This window comes from Gossypium hirsutum, chromosome D11, assembly GCF_007990345.1.
Source record: "Gossypium hirsutum isolate 1008001.06 chromosome D11, Gossypium_hirsutum_v2.1, whole genome shotgun sequence".
NCBI classification, from domain to species: domain Eukaryota; kingdom Viridiplantae; phylum Streptophyta; class Magnoliopsida; order Malvales; family Malvaceae; genus Gossypium; species Gossypium hirsutum.
The window spans coordinates 56,010,405-56,033,545 of NC_053447.1; the positions used below are offsets into that span (position 1 = coordinate 56,010,405).

At 36.9% G+C, this 23,141-nt stretch overlaps 1 non-coding gene across 1 annotated transcript; it reads left to right on the forward strand.

Moving 5' to 3' along the window:
• Positions 1 to 2,505: 2,505 nt before the first annotated feature.
• Positions 2,506 to 2,612, forward strand: LOC121223902 (small nucleolar RNA R71). The gene has a single exon (XR_005921369.1). It is a non-coding gene; the product is annotated as a small nucleolar RNA R71 (small nucleolar RNA).
• Positions 2,613 to 23,141: the final 20,529 nt, after the last annotated feature.

Below are 23,141 nucleotides of genomic sequence, written 5' to 3' on the forward strand. Positions count from 1 at the left end.
AAGTAAAAGTGGTCTTGTGTTGGTCTTCTAGGACTACAACTATTTGGTTATATCCCGAATATCCATCAAAGAAACAAAAAAATTTATTACGTGCTAATCAGTCTAACATCTGATCCATAAAAGGCAACAGAAAATGGTCCTTCCGAGTTGCTTTGTTCAATTTTTTGTAGTCTATATAGATTCTACAACCCGTGGATGTCCTCGTTAGGATTAACTAATTACGCTCATTCTCAACAATCGTCATTCCGCCTTTTATCAGTACACATTGTACCGAACTTACCCGTGAATTATCAGAGACGGGGTAGAAAATTCCTGCATCTAACCATTTGATCACTTCCTTTTGACCAACCTCTTTCATGATAGGGTTGAGTCTCTTTTTCCCATAAATTCTAGCTCGCTTAGCCTCCTCTAAAATAATTTTATGCATACAGAAAGAAAGTCTTATACCTCAAATATTAGTTATGGTTCAACTGATCACCTTTTTAAATTTTTTTAAAACAACAATTAGTTGCACCTCTTGTTGTTCTATCAGTTCTGCTGAAATAATCATAGGCAAAGTAGAACAGTTACCTAAATAAATGTATTTGAAATGGGAAGGAAGTACCTTAAGTTCAAGTTTGGGTGGTTCTTCGATTGACAACTTAGGTTGCACAAACTCCTAAACTTTCAATTCTAGTGGTTCAAACCGTGCTGATTGAACATAATCCATCAGATAGGTTTCCATCAAATCCATGTTTTCATTACCTTTTTCATATTTCAATGGCTCAGGCCCTAAAGTGTTTTCCAATGGGTCATCAAAATTGTTCTCACATTCTATAGAAACTAAGGTTTCTAGCTCCTCTATTACTAAACATTCCTCCATCATATCAAGAAATTTCATAGCTTTAAGAACATTAAACTTTACCTGATCATCTTGAACTCTCATCGCGAGTTTTACTTTTTGCATGTCTATCAATGTTCTTCCTGTGGCTAGGAAAGGTCTCCCTAGGATAATCGAGATTTCCTTATCTACTTCAAAATCTAAGACAATGAAATCAGCAGGAAAATTGAATTTATCGACTCTCACCAAAACATCGTCGACCTTTCCTTCGGGTATGCTAAAGATCGATCTGCCGGTTGTAGTGTCACAGTAGTGGGTCTTACTTCGCCTATTCCAAACAATTTGAAAATAGACTTGGGCATCAAGTTGATGCTTGCTCCTAAGTCATACAAAGCTTTGCCATAATAATATTCTCCAATATTATAGTGTATAGTAAAGCTTCCAGGGTCCTTCAGTTTCGGAGGAAGCTTGTCTTATAAGAACTCACTACACTCCTTCGTTAAAGCGACAGTCTCATACTTACAAATTCTTTTCTTCTTGGACAAAGTGTCCTTCATGAACTTCACATAATTGGGCATTTGCTCTATAGTTTCCACCAACGGGATGTTGATATAAAGTTGCTTGAATTACACGTCCTTTTTCTATTTATTTGGTTGGAACTTTTGAGGATATAGAGGTAATTGAACTTTGGGTTGGACTGGACAACTTTTCTGAGAAGATAAATCTGCATCTACAGAAGATGTTAGTTTTTTAGAATTCACTGTGTTAGATTTTACCTCATTAGACTTTGTAAGTTTTGGCTCTTCTGGTGTAGGAATTTCAACTGATAGTTGACTGTCCTCCTTCTCAATAGGTTTATCTTCAACCACAACCTACTTGGGTTCCAAAGTCTTACCACTTTGTAGATCAACTACCTTGTAATGTTCCTTACCCAAATTTATTTGATTTTATCACTCGGCAAGGATACTTATGGTTGGTTACGAAGCTCCATAGTTAACTGACCCATTTAGTTTTCTAAATATTTTAGTGTTACTACTTGAATTTGGATTAAAACGTCATTCTTCTCCATGTACGCCTTCAACAAGTTCTCCAAACTATTGGATGAATTAGCTTGTTGTGGGTTTGAAGCTTGTTGATCTAACCCTTGGGATTGGTTGGGTTTATACTACATGTAAGGGTTGCTCGATCCATTTCCTTGGTTACTTCGAGAAAAGTTTGAATGGTTGCACCATGAAGGATTGTAGAAGTTGGATTGTGGTCCGTGTCCATTTATATTTTGGTGTTGGTTCCCCACGTAATAAATTGATTGGGGATATGATGGATAATTCTTGAAAGAATAACCATCCCCACAATATATGTAGGAAACAACATTGAACTAACTTGGTGACTGAGCTGCAAAATTATTCAAACCATTAGTGTTAAGCTATTTCAATATTGAAGAAATAGAAGATACCTAAGTTAAGAGTGATGTAACTGCGTCCACTTCGTGCACTCTAGCTACTCATCTTCTTGAAGCTTCTCGATTTGTTGGACATTAATAGTTGTTACTAGCAATCTTCTCAATGATCTCGTAAACCTCATTATACTACTTAGACAAGATTGCACCATTCGAAGAAGCATCTACCATCAACCTTGTGTGTGCTTTGAGACCATTATAAAACGTCTCCAACTGGATGCAGTGTGGAATCCCATGATGAGGGCACTTACAAAGTAATTCTTTGAATCGCTCCCACGCCTCGTGCAAAGATTCGTCATCCAATTGTTGAAAAGTGTTTATCTCATTTCGCAACTTTGCATTTTTGCTAGGTGGGAAATACATAACAAAAAATCTTTCTAATAATTCTTGCCATGTAAGATTGAACTTGGTGGGAACGAATTAAGCCATGCTCGTGCTCGATCTCATAACAAGTATGGAAACAACTTCAACCTCAATGCTTCTTCAGTCACATCGGCTATCTTGAATGAATTGCTCACCTCTATGAATAATCGAAGGTGAAGATATGGATCTCTCGCGGGCATTCCACTAAATTGACCCACCATTTGGAGCTTTTAAAACATCACTGGTTTCAACTCAAACTACGGTGCCTCAATTTTAGTTCTCCCAATTCCCAAATTTGATTCATTGATGAGTTGAAAAGCGTACTATCTTATGGCAACGATCCCTATCCTTAGCAATAAGGATTGGATTGTGTATATGATTGGATCCATTTCCTTGTCTATCATTTTGATTTCGAAGGTCCATCTCTGCTTGTCTTTGAGTTGATCATTCACGTATTCTTTTTCTAAACATTAGCTCGATTTCAGGCTCTACGGGTAATAAATTCATAATTCGATCTATGCTCATAAACACTTGAAAAATGAATCAGAAAAAATAAAAAATAAAAATAAATTAATAAGTTTAGAAGTTAGATAAAAGTGAAATAAAAACCAAATTGAAAAGAATAATTTCACAAAAATGATTAAGGCAACAGTCCCCAGCAATGAGGCCAAAAACTTACAACGCTCAGTTTGTGCAAGTGTACACAATCGTTATTAAGCAATAAGTAATTAAAAGAGTTATCATCTCCATAGGGACTGTGTAAGTTAATAAATTAATTGTAAAATTAGAGTTAAAAATTTAGCCATAAAAACACAATATTTCTGAGTGGTGTGATGTAGAAATAATTTCTAAATATAATATGATCCCTATTGCAATTTTAATCTAAATGCAAAGTATGAGATGAAATATATGAAATGAGTTTAGAAGAAAAAACACAAAACTCAACAATCAATAACATGAATAGGCTAGGATAATTACATCATTCAACTTAATTCATTTTTCTCATACTTAACAGTATTCAAAAAATACTTCATAACAACTCGAACTTTCATGGGCTTGAAACCAAAATAAGTCCTATCGAAATCTTTTACTTAGTAAAACATGCATTTTATTGATCATATTAAACTAAGAATTTCTAAGTATTCATGTGAAATAACAGAGACTGGGTTGGTTTGAAACAATTTAATCACATAAACCTAAAAGCCATGCAAGGTAGTAGAGCTTGGTCAAGTTATTACGAACCTTAATTTACTCTAGGTAGGACTTAAATTAAGCATTCACATTTCAATTATTTGTGTCTATTACTCGTCGTCTTGTTAGAATCACTCAGGTAATTCTAATGCACCCAATCACGAATGAATGGAATACATACTTGAGTTTAATTGAAAACATGATCAATTGAGGCACAAACATGATAAACATGTTTTAAAAAAATTTCAATAAATCAATGCAATCATCCTAGCTAAATAGATTTAAGCTACCATTGTTGATGACAAGATAACAAAGCACATTGCAAGCATGATTAAATAAAAATAACAAAGTAATGGAAGAATAAAATCTGTCAAATTAGCAGTCTCGTGACTGATTATAACAACCTATTTCTCTGAAGTGTCAGAATAGTGGTTTCAGGCCACAAATTCGATATGTGAGTCTGTAAATATTATTATTTAATATTTACGAATAATTTATGGTGTTTTGATAAAATTTGATTTAATGATTTTTGGTTAAATGGAAGAATGATTAGGTTAAATTAGCATGACCCTAAAGTCAAGTGATTTTAGAAAATGAGGTATCAAGACTTCGTTTCTATAAACCGAGCTGTAAATATTTTTTTTAAATATTTATGGAGTGTTATTAAGGCCATATTAAAGTTTCGTTAAGAAATTTTAATGTTTAACTAGTAAATTAATTGGAAAGGACCAAATTGTAAAAGTTACAAAATTAAGTTTCTATTAATTAAAGGTGTCAAATAGCTAAGGAAAGGTAGTTAAATGGAATAAAATGGAAAATTTACCATATCATAAATTAATGGACGGTTGGTGGCTAAATTTTGTTAATTTAGATGATATATTTTTAATGATAATAAAGTAAATAATTAGGTATAAATAAAAAGTAAAGCAAAAACATATTTTTGCTTATGTCTTTCTTCTTCAACCGTGAGAACTCTATTTTTGGAGCAAGAGACATTCAGCCAACATTCAAGTGTTGCATATGTAGGTGATAACTTATCCATTTCTTTTAATTTTTATGTTTTTGATATCGTTACAACTAGGTCCGGCTAGCCCGTACCTTTATTTTCAAAACTGTTGAAGATTATGAATGTTGCCATTGATGAATCTTTGTGATTTTAGATGTTAAATGATGAATTTTAAGTATTATTTGTTATTTATAAAGATTTTGTTAAGTGATTTTAGATTAATATAATGATTAAGGATTAAATTGTTGAAATTGTAAAATTCAATATAAATTGTGTGAAATGAGAAAAAATATCGGTTGTTATAGGATTAAAGGAAAATCTGGTAACATGAATTTAAGTTAAAAGTGATAAATTTGCATGTTTTGGGCTTAGAGACTAAATTGAATAAAAAAGAAAAGTTGAGGGTAATTTTTTTAAAATGTCAAAATGACTAAATGACATAAAATGAATTGGTTTTTCTATCTAAATTAATGAATTGAATGAAATTGTTAATTTAGATCAAGAACGAGTGAAAAATCGTAGAAAAGAGAAAATTTCCAAATAGCCCCTATACTTAGTCATTTCTGCAATTTAGCCAGGTAAGTTCATATGTTTAAATAATGTTGTAATGTTATTTTGATATTTATGAATTGTGCTATATACCATGTAAAGAAATGATGAGAATCCAATGACGTTTCGACGATTATTGAGCCCCGTTTGAACGTTCGGAATATATAGGATACAAATGATATATCATTAGGGTTACCATGTTTCGAGTGTTGGTCTTGAATGTCCTACCAATGGCTGAGGTCTTGCATTTGTTGTGGATGCTCGATAGCTTGTGTGAGAGGCATCGTGTAGCTTACATTCCGACCGTCAGCTTATGTGAGCAGACCCATTTTATGGCTCGAGTAAGCAACGATGTAAAGGAAAAGGAAAATGAATGGTTTCGACCATATGTTTAGCACACTTTGTGTGAGCTTTCCCACGTATCCGATATTATTCTAAGTGGTTCAATGGGAATGAAAAAGGAAAGAACAGTAAATGTTCCAAAGGCTATGTTACGAACATATGGAAAGGTATGAAATTATAATGATCTATGAATGTATATCTATGTTTATGGAAAGTATAAATTCAATGGCATTATGTTCATGTGAATTTTCCTTTCCATGTGATAATTCAAGTGAATTATGTGTTAATCCACTAACAATTGTTGTTGATGATGCTTAGGCTTGTACCAAACTTATGGTTGGATTATATCATGCTTAATCTTAATGATATACATTGAAATGGTAAGTGACCAAATGTAAACATGCTTATGTTCATGAAAAGGTTGCATGAATAAAAATATATATTTTCTTATGAAATGACTTATTATGTGGTTAATCCCAAAAGAGTTATGTACAAATACACTAACCTGCGTACTGATGATGATATTTAGGTTTGTGTCAAGCTTGTGTAATTGGTTGATGCTTATGTTTATGTGTTGTATTATGCAAATGATGCGGGTAAGAAAAGGTAATGAAATGGTAAGTTCATAATTGAGATGTAATATGATGATATAAAAGGTTTGATGGGTTAAAAGACTTACTTATATGTGAGAAATTTACTTATGCCAGGATGAATTTATCTATGCGACGAATAAGCACACTAATTCATGAATTCATAATGTTATTAAAGCTTATACTAAGTAAATGGAATGGAAAGTAAGTAAATGAAATGGAAAGTAAGTAAATGAAATGGAAAGCAAGTAAAAGAAACTGAAAGTAAGTAAATGAAATAGAAAGTAAGTAAAAGAAATGGAAAGTAAGTAAATGAAATGGAAAGTAAACAAAAGAAATGGAAAGTAAGTAAATGTAATGGAAAGTAAGTAAATGTAATGGGAAGTAAGTAAATGTAATGGAAAGTAAGTAAATGGAGTGGTTCATAGTCATATGAAAAGGTTAATGAATGTGCAATATGTCTTATAAATCCTATTATGTTAGGAATAAAAAACATATGTGATGTTGATGGACTTACTCATTTGTGAATTGATGGTTACATAGTTTGATAAATCTTGTGGCATTGGTATAGATTCATATTTATACTATAAAGTTCATCATTGAAATGGAATATGATGTTTAAAGTTTTTACGAACTTACTAAGCATTATGCGCTTACGTAGTTTTCTTTCCTATGTTTTATAGATAATAGAAAGCTCGATTGGTTTGGAAGATCATCGGAGATCTATCACACTATCCAGTGATTATATCGGTGGTTTTAATGTGTTGGTCAAGGTTATAATGGCATGTATAGATAGACTTGTGTTTGAAAGTTATTTGATGAATTTGGCATGTATATGTTATATTGGATTGATGTACTTTTGGTACTTTTGATGCCTTGTTGGAATATGTTATTATGGCTCAGTTTTGATGCATGTTTTAATGACCAATATGCTATGTGATGGAATAGTTGCAAAATGGTCAAGATAGGTTATGTTTTGGAAAGGTATTAGACTTGATGTGCATGATTGAAATGTGGTATGTTTACATGTTTAGGTAAAATATGAATTAATGCATTTGTGGTGCCTTGTATGGCATATTGGTTGTATGAATTTGGTCGTTTTATGCATGTTTTGGTAAAGTTTTGAAGCTTTGAAGTGGTGCACAAAATGCTTGTAGGTACATGTTTCGGTTGGTGATGGAAATGGCTTGGTTTTGGCTAATTTCATGTCTACACGGCCTAAGACACGGGCGTGTGACTCAACCGTGTGTGACACATGGCCATGCGAAGCGACCGTGTGTCCCCTGTAGGTTTCAAGGTTTTCAAGTTAGACAGTTACATGGGATAGCACACAGCTTGGAAGAGCACACAGCTTGGCACATGGGCGTGTGAGGCCATTTCGAGAGTTATACGGCCTAGCACACGAGCATGTGGCTTGGCCGTGTGACCCAAATTCGAAAGTTACACGGGCACGGACATGGACTGGGACACGGCCTGGCCACACGACCGTGTGACCCCTACAATTTAATTTTTCTAAGTTTTTCTTAAATGTTCCAAATGTTTCCGATTTAGTCCCGAATCATTTCTAAAGTGTTTCTAAGCTTCGAGGGCTCGATTTAGGGATGATATGCATCTTTATGTTTGCATTATGATATGTTTATATTAAAGTTTGTAATTTTATGTTTTAAAGTTATGTTTTTACGGTAATGCTTTGTAACCCTATTTCAGTGATGGATACGGGTTAGAGGTGTTACATTGATTGAATATGTTCTCCTCCGGTCCTTGTGTTGCTCCTTTGCTAATGGTTCCTCAAGGTGGCCGGCCTAGAGATGATATTCTCAAGGTTTTACTGGCTAAGGGAGAATGGAAATTTGGGATGTTATGCATGGGAATGAAGAGAGGAAAGAATGAGAGGAAGAATGCTTATGAAATGGGAGATGTGTGAAATGAGTAAGGGATGTTTGAAATGGGGAATGAGTGGGTGTATTTATACTTGAAGTAGATGGTAGAGATTACTAAAAATAGGGATTGGAATCCTTCCATTTTCTCCATTGCTTGATCGACCGCATTTCTTGGAAGAAGGTGGATGATGGTTCCTTTACTTGAGCATAGAATCATGCTAAATTTAGGCATGGGTTGAACAGTTTCAAAGGTAATATTTGTGTGTTGATTTCCAATGATTCTCCAAATGTAGGGACCTCCAAATAATTGTCACAAACATTGATTCTTGGCTGCCCAATTACCTTTGCCAAATTTGGGCCTCTCTTCTCTTGGGTTGGACGGTTTCAAGACCCACTGAACTTGTTAGACTTTCCCATCATGTATCATCTTTTTTTTTCTGGGTCAAAGTAACAAATTTGTTAGCTCTAGTTTTTCAAGTATTTTAATATAACAAAAAGTATATGAAAAATCCCCTACTTAAATTTTCAAAAATTGTTTATAAGTCCTTAAAATTATTTTCAAAGTCTTGGACAAAATAAACTTTTAAAAAAGCCTTGAATTAACTTAATTTTTAACAAGTTTTTGAAGTCTGAAATATTTCTACCGATACTTAGGTGGACAAGTATCGGTAAAACTCAAGATGAAAAGACTTTGAAAAAGCTATAGAATTCTACCGGTAGAATTCTACAGAGTTTTACCGATACAATTTGGACTTTTTTCTGCACAACGCATTCCAGTAAGCAAGGTAGTTTTGGCCTGGGACATCTATCGATACCCTGGTCTAATCTACCAATACAACCAAAGTGCTACCGATACCTTGAGTACTTCTACCGAAATAATTCAAGTTAGTAGCCAAACTTCAGCATCCCTTGAACTTCTATTGATACTTTGATGGATTCTACTGATACCAAATGATACCCTCAAAGTTATACCGAAACAAAAGGACTTATACTGATAGAATGAGCCCAACAGTCATATTTTGGAAAGACTTCTACCGATACAAGTTTCCTTCTACCGATACAACGAAGCTGCAGACTGCATTGAATGTTGGTTTTATAGCTGCAATTACTCCATTTTGTTTGTAATGGCTACAGATGTCCACAAGGATGTTAGAGGACTTAAATACAAGGTCAAGACTCCCCATTGAAGTGAAAAAAAGAAGACAAGAAACAAGTGCCTAAATTCTAAGAACTCAGTTTTCAATCTTTCTCAATCTTTTACTAAATATTTCTTGTACACACTTGTGGCTTAAGTCTTCCTTCATTCTTTCAAGTGTTGTAACTTTGTGTGAGAGTACTTAATTGTTGATTATCTACCTTTTAGAGGTATCATGTTATTCATCATTATTTTCTCTCATTTGTAAGGTGTTACTTAAGGTTTTGGGTAGAAAACTTTAAGGGGAAGTGGTTCTATCTTACCTTTGAAAAGATAGGAATTTGTAAGATAAACAATTGTCCTTAAAGGTTCAAATCTAGTGGATTTTGGAAATCCTTTGTCAAGGATAGCTAAGGTAGTGGAGGTAGGCAATTGATGCCGAACCACTATCAAGACTTGAGTTATTTTATTTTTGTCATTTCCCGAGAATGTTTTAATACCACCAATTCACCCCTCCTCTTGATGTATTTTGATATCAATAATTGGTATCAGAGCTAGAACTTTAGAGATGATTTTATCTCCAAGAGAGAATATCCTCAAGATATCCAAGATGGAAGCAACAAGTCAAGGTGGAGCAAAATTCCATAATATTTAGAGAAGGGCATTCTACCATGAGGCCTCATTTATTCAATGACACGAACTACTCATATTAGAGAATAAGAATGAAGCTATTTACCCAAGCTAACGACTATAAAGTTTGGAGGATAATTACAAATAGACCATTCTTTCCAATAAAGAGGGTCAAAGATGTTATTGTCTCAAAGGAAGAAAGTGAATGAGATGATAATGATATCAAAAGGTGCAATTAAATGCAAAAGCTATGCATACTCTATTTTGTGCTCTTGGTCCAAATGAGTACAATAGAGTCTCCTTGTGTGACAATGCAAAAGAAATATAGGAAAAACTTGAAGTCACCCATGAAGGGACAAATAGAGTTAAGGAGTCTAAGATAAGCCTTGTCACCCTTGATTATGATTTGTTTAAGGCAAAACCGAAAGAAGGAATCAAGGAGATGTCCAATTGCTTCACCCACATCATCAATGGTCTCAAAGCCCTTGGAAAGATCTATCCCGACAAAGAAATGGTGAAGAAGATGTTGAATAGTCTTCTAAAGTCTTGGGAACTTAAAGAAACGGCAATAGAAGAATCAAAGGATCTCAACTGACTCTCACTTGATGAGCTCATCGATTCCTTATTTACATATGAAATTAAGATCAACCACAACGCACAAGAAATCAAAGAAGCTCCGAAGAAAGTGGGAGTTGCCTTCAAATCAACAACTTGTGAGAAGGATAAAGCTTTAGTAATGATGATGAGGAGGAGGAGATGGCTATGTTTGCAAAGAAATTCAAAAATTCATGAAGTTCAACAAAGAAAAAAGATTCCCAAGAAGAGACATTATCAAAGGAGAACCAAACAAGAGGGAAAATAACCCAACCATTTGCTATAAGTGCAAAAAGTTGGGTCACATTAAATTTGATTGCCCACAAATGAAGAAAAAAATGGGCATTAAAATAAAAGAAGAAAGCCATGATGGCAACTTGGAGTAATAGCGATTCATCAGATAGTGATGAGGACAATGAGGTTAACAACCTATGTCTTATGGCTATTGAAGAACCGAAGGTAATCCTAAATTCTCGTGAATGAAATGAATATACATTTGAAGAATTATAAGATGACTTTGATGAATTAGCTATAGATTTTGAGATATGAACTCCAAAGATAAGAAAATGATTTCAAAATTAAATGAGGAAAATAAGTCTCTAAAAGAGGAAATAGAAAAGAAATTTAATGATATACAAGCTCAAATGGATTATTAGATTTTTAAAGAATAAGAACTTGCATAATTCCTTTTCTATGTTTCATTTGGGGAAACAAAAATTAAATGATATGTTTGAATCTCAAAAAGCCTTCTTTGAAAAGAGTGGCTTAGGTTTTGTAAATCTACAAAAAGAAATCAAATTTAAAATTTTCTTTGAGAAACCAAGCTATATTTATAATGCCTCACACTCATGCATAAATTGTCACAAAAAAGGGCATGATAGACAAGTACATTCTTGAAGAAAGCTGACATCTAGGAGCAAACTCACTAAGACTGTGTGGATTCAAAAAGAATTAAACACTTTTCAAAATAATTATGCTTTACATAAATGGATTCTTGAGGGGACAAGAATTGTTAAGACTAATGCTAATGGACCTAAGAAAGTTCGGGTACAAAAATCCAAAGTTTAACTTTGTGTTTGTAGAAGGAAGAGCATTGCTTCAAGGAAATAAAATATAAGAAGAACTTGTGGTACCTTGATAGTGGATGCTCTAGTGTCACGGACTTAGAGTTTTTTTCACACGATCCGTGCGGCCTTAGGCAGTTTCTTTACTTAAAAACGCCTAAGTCAGCCTAACTCGCAATGATAAAGGATTCAATAGTAAAAACGCCTAAGTCCGCCTAACTTGCAAAGATAAAGGATTCAACTGAATTCCTTCAAGGCACCCACGAAGAACAGCAGAAGAACGATGTAAGAGCGAACGTTGAAAGATGAACGAAAGCCACAGAAAAGCAAGAACACTTGAGAGAAAATTTTGAGTGAATACTCTCAAAATTCTTATTGATAACTTAATGAATTACACTGAGCAAAGAGGTCTCTATTTATAGTTGAGCCTCAAGGTACATCAAAAGCTAAAATTAAAAGCTGTATACAATTAGAACTCTAAGACACAATTAGAAGCTGTATACAATTAGAACTCTAAGTTTACATAATCATATCTTCTTGGGTCACTTCCTATATTTATCAGGCTCTTGGGATGGGCTTTTAATCTCTTCAGGCAACGGGCCAGTTTGGTTGGGCCAAATGACCTCCTTCAAATACGATGGATCGCACAAGTTTGTCATGGTTACGTGCTCCCATGTGCAACCCATGACATGCTCCCCCACTTGTTCTAGCGACGCCCTCGTCGTATCTTCCTTATGGAACTGGTCAATCTTCCCTTGGAACTGCCACAATACCTCGGCAGGTTCCCAACTTGCTTCACTATTAGGAAGTCCCTTCCATCGAACTAAGTACTCATGCCGTGGTCGGTGGTACTTTTGTCTAATTACCCGATCTGCCTCAATATTTTCGACTTCATGATTGTACGACACCTTTACCCCCATCGGTGCTCATTTGGACTTGCCTCGATTCAGATCCTCTTGATCCCCATGAAAGGGTTAAGCATGCTTACATGAAAGACTGGGTGGACTTTAAGTTTTGCTGGCAGCTCAAGCTTGTAGGCCACCTTTCCTACTCTCTTCACAACTTTGAACGACCCCTCATACCTTCGCACAAGACCCTTGTGCAAGCCAGTATATCGCAAAATCAAGTGTAGTTTAGCGAGGACTAAGTCACCCATTTGAAATTGCACATCCCTTTGTTTTTTATCAGCCCACTTCTTGCTACGCTTACTTGCCTTGTGTAAAGAAGCTCTAGCCAAGTCATTCTTCTCTTGCCAATCTTTTATGAATCGATAGGCTGTCGGATTTGGTCCTGTATAATGGGTCACAACAGCGTTGGGTGTGAGTGGCTGTTGACCCGTCACTATTTCAAATGGACTTTGATTCGTGGCCCCACTTCGCTGTAAGTTGTATGAAAATTGGGGCACATCCAACAACTTTGGCCAATCCCTTTGTGTGGCACTTACGTAGTGTCAAAGATATGTCTCCAACAATGCATTTACTCGTTCAGTTTGCCCATCGATTTGTGGATGCATGCTCATGGAGAAGTTCAAATCTGAGCCCATTGACTTGAACAACTCTGTCCAGAATCGACATGTAAATCTCCCATCTCGATCACTGATAATAGACAGTGGCACTCCCAAATATTTCACCACGTGTCTAAGAAACAATCGAGCTGCTTCCTCAGCAGGGCACTCCTTGGTCGCCAGAATAAATGTCACATACTTTGAAAACCTGTCCACCACAACAAGAATACTCCCAAACCCGTCAGACTTAGGCAAACCAATAATAAAATCAATGGATAAACTCTCCCATGGCCTTTCCGAAATTGGCAAGGGTTGGAGCAAACCGGCTGGAGTCTTTAACTCAACCTTGTCTTGTTGGCATACTAGACAAGTTTTTACATAAGTTTCCACATCAGCACCCATGTTAGGCCAGTAATAACGTTCCTCTAAAAGGGCCAAAGTGCGATGCATCCCTGGGTGGCCTGCCCATTTCTAGTCATGACACTCCTTCATGACTTCCTTACGGAGTTTCCCATAATGGGGCACATAGAGGCGGTGTCCATGAGTGTATAACAGCTCCCCATCAAGCCAAAATCTTCTTATTTTTCCCTCCTTGGCTAGCTCAATCAAATTTTTGGCCGTAGGATCATGGGACAATCCCTCTTGAATGCATTCCAACAAAGAGCCATTAGGTTGACTAATTGCTGCGAATTTCATCTTTCGACTAAGTACATCAGCCACAATGTTGGCACTTCCTGGTTTATATTCCATTGTAAAATCAAACTCCGCTAGTAAAACCTGCCAACGAGCCTGCTTGGGAGACAACTTTTTCTAGGTTAGAAAGTAACTATTGGCAACATTATCGGTAAGGACCACGAACCTGGAACCCAATAGATAATGTTTAGCAGTGTACTACCGCAGTCATCTCTTTCTCTTGGACCGTATATCTACACTCTATCTCATTAAGCTTTCGGCTTTTGAAAGTAATTGGGTGCCCATCTTGCATTAGTACTCCCCCAATAGCATAATCTGATGCATCGGTGCGTACCTCATAAGGCTTTGCAAAATCCGGCAAGGCAAGTACGGGTTCCCTCGTCATTTCTTGGTTCAATTGATTAAAAGCCTTCTCACATTCCGATTTCCAATCCCATACCTTCCCCTTTTTCAACATGTCCATTAAGGGAGTAGTAATTGTAGAGTAGCCTTCAATAATGTAACACCCTGAACCCGAGACCGACACCGGAGTCGGACACGAGATGTTAACAAACTTTGAAAAATTTTTCCAGACACTGCCCAGTCTGAGTACTAGTCGCTTCAAAAATCATATCTTGAGTTTCACAACTCAAAAATCAGTTTTGTGATTTTTCCCTGAAACTAGACTCATGTCCCCACCTATGGATTTTTTCTAGAATTTTTGGTCGGGCCAATTAGTACAGTTTATTAGTCAAAGTCTCCCATGTTACAGGGGTCGACTACACTGACCTTTTCCCATTACGACTGGGATATCTCTCTGCACAGAGCTTCAATACTGATGCCGTTTGTTTCTATGGAAACTAGACTCAGAGAGGAATCCATACATATATGGTATGACCCCTAATTATCTCTGGTCAATTTATAGTGAATTTCCAAAGGCGGAACAGTGAATCCAGAAACTGTTCTGACCCTGTTCCACAAGAACCCGAATATCTCTTTCTGTACTGTTCCTATAATTGTTTTGTTACTTCCATATGAAAGTAGATTCATCAAGGTTCGATTACATAATTTATTCACTATTTAATTCCACTCCTACGAATTCTTGTGATTTTTCCAATCCACACCACTGCTGCTATCAGCTTCTGTTTTCAAAGTGAACCATACCTAATTTGGGGTTTCATGGACCAACTAGGGCCTTGTCATACATAAGCCCACATATGATCATACTTAGCCATTCTAGTGGCTGATCATTTGCTCAACACTTCCATTCCAACATAGTTACATCATGAAACCATCTATACATTCATAAATACGAATGGTCTAATGCCATACTCCACTTCTACAAGCCATTTTCGCATGGCTGTACACTTATACATTTCATAAAGTACTCGAAAGACAACAATGGGTAGTCCTATACATGCCATAACAAAATTCAACCAAAATAGTACCAAAAGAGCCTTTGATAGTGTGGGCGACTTCGACTTCAAGATCCCGAGTCCGATAGCTGGAGAACCAAAAATCTATAAAACAGAGGAGCAATGTAACGAGTAAGCAATTTATGCTTAGTAAGTTTGAGCAAGGAATTCCAGCATAAACAAAGAATATCACACATTTAGCTAAACGGAATATTTCATAATACGCAATTTATCGATATTAAACTTGCTTCACAACATTAACAACCCTTATGCACATACACAATAGACTAACTTAGCCGAAGGCCGATAGCTCGTTTATCAACTGAGCGAACATTTATTTGTAAGGGCTCGATTTAGTTCAACACATACGTAACATATCCCCATATTGGGATGTTTTTCGAGTATTCGCTGGAATTTTACAGCAAGCTCATTCGTTACCAATTCACGTACCTTCGGGATTTAACCGGATATAGCTCCTCGTTCAAATGCCTTCGGGACATAGCCCGGTTTTAGTAACTCACACCATGCCTTCGGGTCGTAACCCGGATTTAACAACTCGCACGAATGCCTTCGGGACTTAACCCGGCTTTAATAACTCGCACGAATGCCCTCGGGACTTAACCCGGATTTAGTATCTCGCACAAAGGCCTTCGGATCTTAGTCCGGATATATTCGCTTAGCACAAAGCCTTCGGGACTTAGCCCGGACAGCATTCAATTAATCATACACATCTAACAATAATTCATGGTACATTCATATTTCATTTTCGTTTACGAAACTCAAACACAAGGCACATATTGTCCTTGCACATTCGGCTCAATAGCCACACATAGAGCATGATTTAATCACATCGAAATTTAAGCTCTCTTACTCAAGAACTTACCTCGGGTGTTGTCGAACGATTCCGCTAGCTATTCAACCACTTTTTCCTTCCCTTTATCGGTTTTATTTCCCCTTTGCTCTTGAGCTTAATCAAACAAATAAATTGATTTCATCATTTAGGCATCAAAAGATGAACACAAGGCACTTAGCCCATAGTTATACATTAGGCATTAAAGTCTCATACATGCAAAAATCATGCATCAACACAACATATTAGCTAATTTCTTTGCCCTTGGCCGAATATGCATGTCCATTTTTGGGGTCGATTTCAACACTTAATACACACATATACACACTAGTAAAGCATCCTCCCCCTTTTCATCAATTTAACACATGCATTGCTCATTAACATGCAAAGTTACATTCGGCCTTAGCACACATCTTGCTAGCCGATTCTTCTCCATTTAGCAACCAATGCACATATGTGCTCACACAAAAAAAATGCTAAAAAGGAGGTTCAAGAATCATCAAGCCATCATCACATGCATCATTAACAAGCTTCATATTTTGCATGCAATGGCATTAACACAACCTCCACCTAGGCCGAATCTTAACTCATCCTCATGCCTCATCACCACAACATCAAACATCAACCAAGAATGATTCATCCATGGTCAAGTGCCATTTCCATCACATAGCAAGATTTAGACCATGGGTTAGGTAGAACTCAAGCTAACAACTAAAACATGCATGCCTCTCATGGAACATCATCAAACATACCTTAGCCTAGCTACATGCATGGCCGAATCTCTTCACCTTTCTTCTTCTTTCCTCCTTAAAATTTTTGGCCAAGGATGAACCAAAGGATGAGAAAATTTTTCTTTGTTTTTCTTTCTAGTTTTTGGCAAGCATGAAGATGAGAAAAGGATGAACAAAATCCCCCCTTTCTCTTCTTTAGCTCACGGCAATGGGGGGGACAAACACTACACACACATTTTTTTTCTTTTGTTTTCCATTTCTTTATTACCCATACTCCTTATTTTATTCTTCCACTAACAAAACATGTTTCATGACATGTTTTACCCATCCTTCCTTGTCATGGCCGGCCACTACTCATTAGGGGGGAATTTGACATGCAAGTCCCCCCCTTTGTCCACATGCACTAATAGGTCCTCACACATTGACCTATCACATTTTAGAATTTTCTCACATAAGTCCTATTGACTAAATTCACATGAAATCAACCAAATTGAAGCTTGAAATTTTCACACATTCATAATTACAAATTCTACGCAATAAGTATCACATTCAAACATTTCGGTGACTCGGTTTAGCGGTCCCGAAACCACTTCCCGACTAGGGTCAACTTTGGGCTGTCACAAATAAAGTGTCGATAGTAATTTGCCAACCCAAGGAAGGATCTCAATTCTGTTACTTTGGTTGGAGGCTCCCACTCTGAAATGGCTCGTACCTTGCTCTTATCCATTCGGATCTTACAACCTCCCACAATGTGGCCTAGGAATGACACCTATTGTTGGGCAAATGAGCATTTCTCCTTCTTGATGAACAGCTCATTTTCCCTCAAAGTTTGGAGCATCTCCCTCAAGTGTCCTATGTGCTCTTCAAGAGACTTGCTATACACCACGATATCATCAAGGTAAACAACCACAAAACGATCCAGAAATGGTTGAAGTACCTTATTCATTAGGGTGCAGAATGTAGCTAGGGAATTTGTGAGTCTGAAAGGCATCACAAGGAACTCATACGAACCGTACCGTGTCACACAAGCTGTCTTTGGTTCATCTCCCTCGGCTATCCGAACTTGATGATACCCCAATCTCAGATCTAACTTGGTAAACCATCTTGCACTACCAACCTGATCAAATAAATCTGTAATAAGAGGAATAGGGTACCTACTCTTCACAGTGATCTTGTTTAGAGCTCGATAATTGATGCACATTCTCAAGGACCCATCATGTTTCTTTTGGAACAACACTGGGGCACAGGATCTGGATTTAGATGGTCTAATAAATCCTGCATCTAAAATTTCTTTCAATTGTTTTCGCAACTCTTCTAATTCTGGCGGAGACATACGATAGGGGGCCCTTGCTGGCCGCACCACATTAGACACTAACTCGATTTTGTGGTCCACCTCCCTCTTGGGTGGCAAACTTTTAGGCAACTGCGCAGGCATTACATCTCGGAATGATTGCAACAATTGACCCACTTCTTTCGGGGTCTAACTAACAGACTTAGCGTTCTCTTCGATCTTTAAGGTTGCTAAATATGGGACTTCATTTCTCCGCACACCTTTAGCAAACTGAATCGCTGACAATGTTTTTCCCTCAAAGCTTCTTTTCCTTGTCACTTTCACCATGCATTGATGTTTTGAGTTCGAAATCACCATCTAAGAAGCTTAGCCCAACCACAAAATCATAATCATCAAGTGGTATTACCTTAATGGATACCTTCCCAGACCATTTACTGAGCTGAAGATCCACTCCCTTTGCAACCCCCTTGATTGGAATGCTTTCTGAGTTCACTATTTTGATCCGACCCACTTCATTATCTATATTGAGGCCCATTTTACAAGCAGCCTCCTTGGACATGAACAAATTAGAAGCGCCTGTGCCAATGAGCACATTCAATTTTCTGCCAGCCACAATGATGTCTACAAACATCAAACCATGGCTCATTCTATCTTCGACACCCCCTAGTATCGAACCAAGATTGTTATCCTCCACATCGGACTCCCCCTTTGTTTCCATAGCCGTGAGAGCGGCCTTCTTTGGGTAGTCCTTGATCATATGTGGACCATCACAGTGAAAGCAACTTATAGGCCCACTCTTTTTCTTGTCCCAAGGCTTCTTACCATTGTCGTTCCTAGTTGGCCTTTTTTTATCTCCCCCACTATTACCCTTTTGATTAAATCTAGGCTTAGAAGAATTGGGGTTGTCTTTCTTCCCACCAAATTCAGCAAGCGATTCTGCTATGGACATCACCTTGGTGAGTTATTGAACTCCTCGGCGTTGCAACTCTTGTTTCGCCCACAGTTTTAATCCGTCCATGAAATAAAAGAATGCATCTTTTTCTCCCATATCTGAGATTTTGAGCATAAGTTCGCTAAACTCTTGCACATACTCCCTCACAGTGCCTTGTTGCGCAAGCCGGCGCAACTTTGCCCAAGCTTCATCCACGACATTCTCTGGGTAAAACTGTGCTTTGAACTCAAATCGAAACTCCTCCCATGTTCCGATTTCGGTCCCACCACGTCTCACATCAGTGGACCTACAATGCCACCACAACAAAGAAACGTTGGATAAATACATCGCGGCAGTAGTTACCTTAGTGACATCCTCCATGATGCCTTTGGCACAGAAAGTTGTCCACATCTCTTGCAGACCTTGTTCCCTTGAACTCCTTGGGCTTGGGAACATCAATATTGGGCTTGGGTACGACGGCAGCTAACCCACCATTGCCCAAAGCAACCTTGTAGATTGTGAGTTCACCCTTGAGCTCCACAATCTCCCCTTTCAAGGCCGGCACCATAGCCTCAATGGCATAATCTCTACTAGTCAACTGTTCCACATTATCCGTCACATACACTTTGAGCTGCTCCTGCATAGACTGCAATCCATCATGGAGCCTATTATCAACATCATCAATTCTCTCCTTGGTATCCCCCACGGAATTTTCGAGAGTGACGACACGATCCTCTAAAGCTGACAATATGTCCCTTGAGCGACTAGCTTTCCTAGCCCTCCCACGGGTCTCCATTCCTTCAATGTTTCCAGCAACTTCTTTTGACATCTTTCAACGGTGGCTTCGAACCTTAGCTCCGATACCAACTGTCACGGACTTAGAGTTTTTTTTTCACACGATCCATGCTGCCTTAGGCAGTTTCTTTACTTAAAAATGCCTAATTCAGCCTAACTCGCAATGATAAAGGATTCAACAGTGAAAACGCCTAAGTCGGCCTAACTTGCAAAGATAAAGGATTCAACAGAATTCCCTCAAGGCACCCACGAAGAATAGCAGAAGAACGATGTAAGAACGAACGTTGAAAGATGAACGGAAGCCACAGAAAAGCAAGAACACTTGAGAGAAAAGTTTGAGTGAATACTCTCAAAATTCTTATTGATAACTTAATGAATTACAATGAGCAAAGAGGTCTCTATTTATAGTTGAGCCTCAAGGTACCTCAAAGGCTAAAATTAAAAGCTGTATACAATTAGAACTCTAAGACACAATTAGAAGCTGTATACAATTAGAACTCTAAGATTACATAATCATATCTTCTTGGGCCACTTCCCATATTTATCAGGCTCTTGGGATGGGCTTTTAATCTCTTCAGGAAACGGGCCAGTTTGGTTGGGCCAAATGACCTCCTTCAAATATGATGGATTGCACAAGTTTGTCATGGTTGCGTGCTCCAATGTGCAACCCATGACACTAGACACATGACCAGTGACAAAAGTCATTTCATGGAACTAATGCCAAAGGATAGAGGATAAGTTACATTTGGTGATAACTTCAAGGGCTTATTCAAGGTATTGGTTCTATAGGTATAAAATCTTCCACTCTCTTTAAAAATGTGCTTTCTCTTAATATTCTTAAGCATAACCTCCTTAGCATTTGTCAACTTTGTGACAAGGGATACAAAATAATATTTGAGTCTAATAGGTGCAAAGCTGTAGATATTGTAAATAATAGGATTCTTTTTGTATGACATAAGGTAGGTAATATTTTTATGGTGCATCTTTATGACATATCTTCCTCTAATATTTCTTTATGGCTAATAATGAAAATGCATGTTGGCTATGGCATAGAAGATTAGGACATGCAAGCATGAGTACTATTTCAAAGCTTATTAAAAATGACCTTGTTGTTGGCATGCCTAACTTTCCTATTGACTTTGATAAAATATGTGATGCTTGTGCTAAAGGGAAACATAGGAGAGCATCTTTTAAATATAAATTTATAGTTTTTTACCTCTAGAGTAGTCCAACTTATGCATATTGACCTTTTTTGATCCACTAGAACTATGAGTTTAGGAGGTTAACAATATGGATTTGTTATTGTTGATGACTATTCTAGATATACATGGGGTTTTCTTTTTGTTTTCAAAAGATTAAGATTTAGAAAATTTTATTACTTTTTGTAAAATGATACAAAACCAAGTGGGCTATGCAATTTCAAGTGTAAGAAGTGATCATGGAAAAGAACTTGAAAACCTTGGATTTGATAATTTTTGTAATGACCATGGTATTAGTCACAATTTCTTGGCAACTAGAACCCCTAAACAAGATGGAGTTATTGAGAGGAAAAATATGACATTAGAGGAAATGGCTAGAATCATGTAAGTTCTCAAAATATACCCTATATTCATCAAACATTCCTCGGATGCATACCTTCATCAACTCCTCATCATGAGAGTCTTGGATGTCTAACATGTTTTTCCTAAAGTGTCAAATGTACTCTATAAGAACTTATTTTGGTTTCTTGTGCTCTCTTCCCAAATCAATCAAAGTAGCCTTCTCCTGAGTGGAAAATATCTTTTTACCAAACAACGTACACATTCAACTCCATGACTCAATAGAACCAGGAGTAAGGTTAACATACCAAGTGTATGCCTTACCTGTCAAAGACTTGGAAAATTATTTCAACATCAAGTTATCATCCAACTCAGCTACTCCAACTGTTTCCACAATCTTCTCCACATGGTCACTGGTATCACTTGTCTTCTCGTTGAATTTCATGAACTTTGGACTAGTGTAGTCCTTAGGATAGGGCTTTGCAGCTACCCTAACTAGGTATGGTAACTTGAGATCAAACTCAGAAAACCTCAAGCTCTTGTTCTTCTCCACAAGTAACCTCAGAAGCTTCTCCTTAGTGACATAACCCTGACAAGTAGCCTAAGAAGTAAACAAAGTACAGGAACCAACAACACCTGTAGAAGCATTGGGAATAGTAGGAATAGTTCTAGCAATAATGATAGAAGGATTAGCAATATGGGTTTGATGTGTCCAAATGACAAAGGATTAATGGGTGTGTTGTCTCCATTGTTGGTGAACATGTCTAAAAGAGTTATCACATCATAAGTATTCCCACTTCCACTCACATATTTCACTTGTGGAGCTGAAGAAGAAGATGCAAGCTTGGAAATGGTTTTCTTCAATTGCCTGTTGTTCCCCTCCAAAGTTTACAAGCTCTTACGAGAGGCTTGAATAATGTTCACCAGTTCTTGGAAGTAGGCATGAACAATTGTGCCTTTGTTTCAAGAAGAAGGTGTCCATATTTTCAAGTAAAAAATGTATTGAGAAAGTTTCACCTAATGCAATCTCTCCACTCTAGTGGAGTCACCAACTAATAATGCTCTGGAATGACATATTTTTATGTATTAATTACATATTTATTTTGAGTATAATCCTACTAATTTGAGCTATTTATGGTTTTTTATCTGGTAGGGATTAAATTGAAGACAAAAGGAAATTTAGGGGCAAAAAGCGTGAATTTGAAGCAAAATGGGCCAGCATGCGAAATAGGAAATAAGTGGTGCAAAAAATACAAAGTGTGGAAGACTTGGGGGAAACAGTTCAATGAAGAGATTTTATAAACATAAGACTCTATTTAAATTTAAATTATATTATGATTATTGTTAAGATTATTATTTAGATTTAATTTTAGCTTTTATCTTTAATTATCTTTTAGAATTTAAATAGGAACAAACTAGGTTTTCTAAGTACTATAAATAGGGGATGGAGTGACACAAATAGCACTCATCTTTTTTGTAAAAACTCCCTCTCCCTAAAGCTCTTAGCTTTTTGTTCCTTTTATTTATTCAATAAAATTCCATTTTATTAAACTTATTTCTTTTTTTCCCGAAAATCATGAGCCACTAAACTCATCTAGCCAAAGGTTGTCGAGATTCCCCAAAAAAAGGTTCATGAGGCTTAGAATCCGCACTTAGCCTTCTCAACGAGTATTCATCGTTTCTCCGCATTACGGGGCTGACGCTTCCGTCCATGTCCTTCCAAAAGTGAGCTTTTCATCTTGTGCAAAGGCGGTCACTTTGTATGTTTTGGGAAGGTTGCATAGGTGGTTCGTT